The sequence below is a fragment of the Pelodiscus sinensis genome, chromosome 2 (genome assembly GCF_052426305.1).
Source record: "Pelodiscus sinensis isolate ZL-2025 chromosome 2, ASM5242630v1, whole genome shotgun sequence".
NCBI classification, from domain to species: Eukaryota; Metazoa; Chordata; order Testudines; family Trionychidae; genus Pelodiscus; species Pelodiscus sinensis.
The window spans coordinates 42,719,652-42,726,025 of NC_143053.1; positions in this window are offsets into that span (position 1 = coordinate 42,719,652).

A 6,374-nucleotide genomic window follows, 5' to 3' on the forward strand; every position below is an offset into this window, starting at 1 on the left:
GGTAGGAGTGGTGTCCTTGCCCAAGGTTTGTGGAAGGCTGGAGAGGGATGGCACGAGACAAATGGCTTGGTCACTGTCTTCGGTCCATCCCCTCCAGGGTCCCTAGCGTTGGCCACTGTCGGCAGACAGGCTACTGGGCTAGATGGACCTTTGGTCTGACCCAGGACAGCCATTGTAAGCTCAGGGTCGGAGGTCTCAGTGGACCCCCTTGATTCTCTTGCACACCTGCTCCTGGGTTGCCAGGCTGGCAGCTCTCCTGCCCTAGCCGGCCACTTTCCTGTGCCTAGTGCGGAGATTGTGGACGAGGTCCACGATGTCTGCACTAGCCCAGGCGGGTGCCCGCCTCTTGCGGTCCCGGGCAAGGTCCTGGGAGCCGCCAGCCTGGTCCTGGGAAGAGGGGGAGGGCTGGAGGGCATCAGGTGGGTGGCTCGATCCGTGCCAGGTGCAGGGTCTGCTGGCTGGGTGCTGGCAGGCTTGCACCTGGCACGGGCACCGTAGCCAGCCTGTGCCCCTTTAAGAGGTCTGGGGCCGGGAGGGGGGCAGAAGAGTTTCCCTGGTGTTGGCCAGAGTGGCCACCAGGGAAAGCTGGGGAGGGCTAGCCTCCCACTAGTTCGAATTAATGGGGCTACACACCCCTTAATTCGAACTAGCTAGTTCGAACTAGGCTTAATCCTCGTGGAATGAGGATTACCTAGTTCGAACTAAGCGCTCCGTTAGTTCGAATTAAATTCGAACTAACGGAGCGCTAGTGTAGCGCCTATGAAACTTAGTGTGAACTAACGTCCGTTAGTTCGAACTAACTTTGTAGTGTAGACATACCCTTATTTCTCGACTATATTAATGGCCTGTGTGTTCCCAGCTGCCACACCATACCTTCCAAGGCAATCTTTACTAGGGATGTTAAGGACTAATCGACTAGTTGACTATTCAATAAGCATTTGTTTATCAGATAGTCTCTTGACTAGTCAACTAATCGATTCCTGCCCTCCTTGCTGCCTCTATGAGATAGAGGGCAGCAAAGGGAGGAAAGGGGTAATTCAAAGCAGCAGCACAGCACAGCTTAGCTGCGGATCAGTTGTGCAGCACTGCAGCTTTGAAACCCCAAGGTGGCATTTCAAAGGGGCAGCTGCTGCACAGTTGATCCATGGCTCAGCTGTGTGGCACTGCCCCTTTAAAATGCCTAAGTGCTGTGGATCTGGGGTCAGTTGAGGACTCCCCAGCTGACTCCAGGGTCTTCACAGCATTTTCCCGGAACCTGGGGGTCAGCTGGGGGCTCTCAAACTGATCCCAGGCTCCCCGTGGCATTTCAACGGAGCCCAGGGTATGCTGGGGACTCCCCAACTGACTCTGGGTTCCAAGCGGCATTTCCCTTGATCCCGGGGTCAGCTGAGGAGTTCCCAGCTGACCCTAGGCTCCATAGCTGCCCCTTTGAAACGTGTGGAGGTGATGTTTCAAAGGGGCAGCTTTGGTGTTTCAAAGGGGCAACCATGGAGCCCAGTGTCAGCTGTGGACTTCCTACCTGATCCCAGGCTCCACGTGGCATTTCCCCAGAACCCAGGGTCATCTGGGGAGTCCCCTGCTGACTCTGGGCTCTATGGCTTTGAAATGCACCTACTGGGGCTCTTGTACATTTCAAAGCAGACACCGGCATGCAGCCTGGAGTCAGTGGGACTTCCCACTGGCCCCGGGCTGTTCATGGAGTTCCGCATTCCTCCTTTGAAATGTACAGGAGCCCCAGTGAGGGCTCCTGTACATTTCAAAAGAGGAATGTGGAAGTGCCTATCGACTAATTTAGTCGATGGAAATTCCATCGACTACTCGACTAGTCAATTAACCACATTTTAACATCCCTAATACATACCATGGAAGTGGTATTTTAGGTGTAGTGAGTTTGCCAGGTAAGACCGGAGTTTCTGACATGGAGAGGGGGGAACCGTTTGGCAGTTGGCACTAACTGGACCGTGCGTGTCACCACATCCCTCGGTAAAATCAGCTGCTGAGCAAATAATTGCCATTTTCCTGTGTCCTGTCCTCTGCAGGTTAGGACCTAGCTGCTGCCTCCAGCTTGCTGATCATGTCATGTGTCACCCCTGGTCTGCCTTTTTTCCCCTGTTCCTGATCCCCAGAGGGCTCTGGATGTTTCCAGTCCTTATTGTCTACATTTACACAATAAGCTACAGGTCTGGGTCTCATTTGCATACACTTGTGTGAGCAGGGTAGCCACAGTTGCACTGAAGAGTGACTGCAGAGGTACACATAACCACAATGGGGCAAGCGGGTTTGTACGCAACACAGCTCAGTCATGCCCCTGCTGCCACTGCCTGGGCTATCCTGGCTACACTGCTGTTTGTACTTGCTCTAGCTATGTCATTGAGCTGGCATGAGAGTCACAGCCCTAACTTGTTGTGCACGTGTAAGTATGGCGCACATAGAGCTGCTGGCTGGAATCTGTGCCTCTCCTTAGATGGCCTGTGACTCAATGGCTGAACTCCAGGTTATTTGGTGGGAGGAGCCAGCAGTGAGGAAGAGGAGAGAAAATTGGTTTTACTGGAAAGACAGTTTCCACACATGCCAGGTCACTGCTTTCCATAATAGTTATTCAGACTGTCTGGCAGACAAAACCCAGTGGTAGAAAGGAAGGAGCGGCAAGGACCTTGCATTGTGTATAGCTGTATTCTCTGCTCAGCCAAGCACCACATACGCCTTTTGTGCTGCAGCAGAACAATTTTATGACATAAGTGCCAACTGCTAATTTCTGTGCTTGTCAGCTTGCGTCACAGCCTGGCCACAGGGAATAAAGTTCCACATTATGTGTTACGTGATTACACACTGGAAAAGGGACCATTTCGAGGCAAATTATTTGCCTTCATTCCTAGCTGAAGGTACTTAAGCTAGCAGCAACACAGCTCCATCTGTTGGTTACTGCAAGCAACTGCCACTTACAGACTTCACTGCTTAATATATATATACTGGAAGACTTACCTAGTGTTTCTCAGGGAACTGGAGGTTCAGAAGTCAGGGTGGGGGTGATGTGGGGCTCAGGGCAGGAGGTAGGGATTCAGGATTCATGGCAGGAGGTTGGGAGGTGTGGGAGGGCTCAGGGCAGGGAGTTTGGGGTGGCCTGGTATGGAGAGGGGGAACCATACAGCTCCCCTGTCTGCTTCTGCATGGGGCTGGCCCAGAGTGTGTGGGGAGTGGGGACTGCACGGCCCACCAGCTTCTCCCCAGGCTGGCCCAGGGCAAGGAAGAGAGCCCAGGCAGGACTCACTGGGCTGGCTCAGAGCAGGGGGTGCTGCACAGCCTACGCAGCAGCTGCTCCCTGGAGGTGGCTGTGGTGGTGGTGGGGGTGCTGCCAGCCAGCGGTTGCTCCCTGGGGCTGGGACACTTGCTGCCCCCTATGGTCATTCTGGAGTATAACAGTTTCCCATGCTTGCTGGTCCCTTGTGGTCATTTGGTAGAATAACTGCCACTGCTATCACACCCCTCCCTTTCTGTTTAATGGGAAACAATCCCATTTCAGGCACATTCCATTGTCCTGGCACAACCAAACCCTAACTTTGCTTCAAGTGATGGTAAAAAGAAGCTGCATAGCAAATTGGGTGGTCCTAGCTCTTAGCGGGTAGGAAGCGTTCTTAAACAAATGGACTCACGGATGGAAGGACACACAGATAGATGCACAAACTCTGTCAAATATATAGCAGATTTGAAACTCAGTTTGTAAAGATTTTGGAGACTCCCTATATCAGTGCGGGACAGTTTCTGCCTGTGCAAATACTTAACATTTTAAAAAGCAGAGTAAGAAATGGCTACTCGCATGGCCGTTCTCTGACAGCATCACTTACTGCTATTCACAATTACCATTCACATTGCAATAGGGCTCCACTGAGCCTCAGATCCCATTCTGCAAGGCACTGTGCAAACACAGACAAGAAGAGTGCTCCTGCACTGGAGGAGCTTAAATCCAAAAGCTCTATTGACATGAGCAACATTGCCCATCTCTGAGAACAGATATTGGCAGCTGGTGCTGCTCAGCATGGTTTAACTGCAAGTAGAATTAACCATGATCACTGCAGCAGGAGACTAGCCATTTGGCTGTTGTCAAGGCCAGCCAGCATACTGCCGGGCCCTATTTATACCTGTGTGAACTTCATACCTAGCAAGCTCTGGCTAGGGGCTGCATTTTCAGCCTGCAAAAAGACTGGAAGGTGGGTGCAGGAAGGCATCTCCCTTCCTTCAGCTAAACTGGCACCTAAAAGGAATGAGGGATTTTCACTCCACTTGCAGAAGCAGCCATGGAGTGGGGACGCTGTCTCATTCTCCTCAGTTTGGCAGGCAGTTGAGAGCGTAATGGGGTGTCCCCCCCTTCAGCTCAGCAGACAGTTGAAGGGTGCGGGTTGGGGAGAGGCAGATGTACACAGACAGACTCAGCTGGCACAGGAGCGTCCAGAACCAATTTGTAGCAAAGGCGAGTGCTGCTGTCACAGTGCTACCATGGGAACAGACACGGGCAGGTATGCATGTTCGCTCTGCAAATTGTACTCCCATTCCAGCATAGTCTGGGGAGAAAAATGAAAGTGTTTAAAACGCTTCAATAAAATTTGGGCTTTTAATTTAGAAAAGTATTTTATTTAGAGATATTGGGAGTTTTCCCATTGGCTTAAGGGAGGGCAGGATTTTGCCCAGTAGCTTTAGTGAGAAATGGATCATTCTTCCCTTTTTTACAATCTGAGACACCGAGAAGGAAAGTGACTTGCCCAGGGTCACATGCTAAATCAGTGGCACTGTCAACAGTAGCCCCTAGGGCTCCCGACCCTTAGTCCTGTACACCATCTGCTGGAGTTGAAGTTGTGAGGTTCTGTTGGTGGTTTTAAACCATTTTCATAGTAATCCCTTATAAAACTGCAATCAGATCAGAATGGGCTGGATCCTCGGGTCGGGCTGAGCTGTGCTCCATGAAGCACTGGGCCAGAGGGAGAGGCAAAGCTGGCACTAAATCACCTTGGTTGCTCACGAACCCTGGGACCTGCCAAGGACCAGCTTAGTTTTTAGTGCAACTTATCGCAGCCTCAGGACTGCCTTATGTTGTGAATTGCTGTCTATGGCCACAAGGAGCTATCTGGGGAGCAGGGATAATTTGAGTGCCAGGCTATCCTGACCATGTATAATGGCGGTATAAACCCCACAGTGAAGAAGAAGGGGTTAAGGAGCAGCTCTAGGCTCAGGTGGCCCTGCCACACTGCAAGAGCAGGAGGCAGAGCTAAAAAAGGGAATCAGAGCAGCGTTGAGGGAGGCAGAGAGTGGCTGGGATTAGACCTGCAGCTCTGGGGAAGGGCCACCACAGGAGCTTTTGTTGCTTGAAGGCCAGCAATAGTGACCTGACCATGCCTGCGAAGGAGGGACTGGTGATGGTTTCTGAGAGCAGATACTTTATTTTGTGTGTAGTTCTTTAACTTGCCCTGTGGGGAAAAGGGAACTCGGGTGCGAAGTGAGCCAGGGAGGGAGCTGCATAGCAAGCCAAAGTGCAGGACTTAGCTGCCCACCACTGGGCCCTGCATTGGAACCTAGTGGAAGGGGGTGGGGCCAGACTTCCCTACTACTGCCTATAAAGGGACAAGGATTGGACCTTATGCCTCAGCGCAGAACCAAGGGAAGGCCTTGAAAACACAAAGGGTTAGACACCAAGTCCCCAGCCTAAGGAGAAAGCTGTGATCTGGAGACTTCTCTATTTGTGGACTTTTTTGGATGTATCTTGAAAGGGCTGGATTGGAGTGCATGACCTGGCCAGCAGGTCGAGTCACACAAAAAGAGACAGATTGTCATAGCACGGATGTATAGTGAAAAGGGTGGATATCAAGGAGGAACACAGCCTTTTGCACCATATCTGACCACTCTACAACACTGGTTGTAGTATTCCCCTTCATACCACACCACTTCTCCCCTTATGCCAAGATAGCAAGAGATAGGAATGGCATAGTGTTGCTATATTTGTTTTCTATTACCTGTTTGTAAGCTATGTCAAAGATGGTGTCTCACTCCAAGACCCAGACAATCAAAACGGCAATCATCAGGGACAATGGAACTGTAATCAGCATGGTTAGGAGCTTTCTCAGTCCCTGGTTCACCAATAAAGAAGGCCCTAACACAGGAGCTAAAAATGACCATGTATCCTACATGATGCCATGAGGGCAGGGGACTGGACTCAATGACCTCTCAAGTTCCCTTCGGGTACGTCTAAACTACATGGTTCCATCGACGGAGCCACGTAGATTTGTTTGGCAAAGGGAAATGAAGCCACGATTTAAATAATCGCGGCTTCATTTAAATTTACATGGCTGCCGCTAGTTATCTCAAAATAACGGTGCAGTGTAAATGCA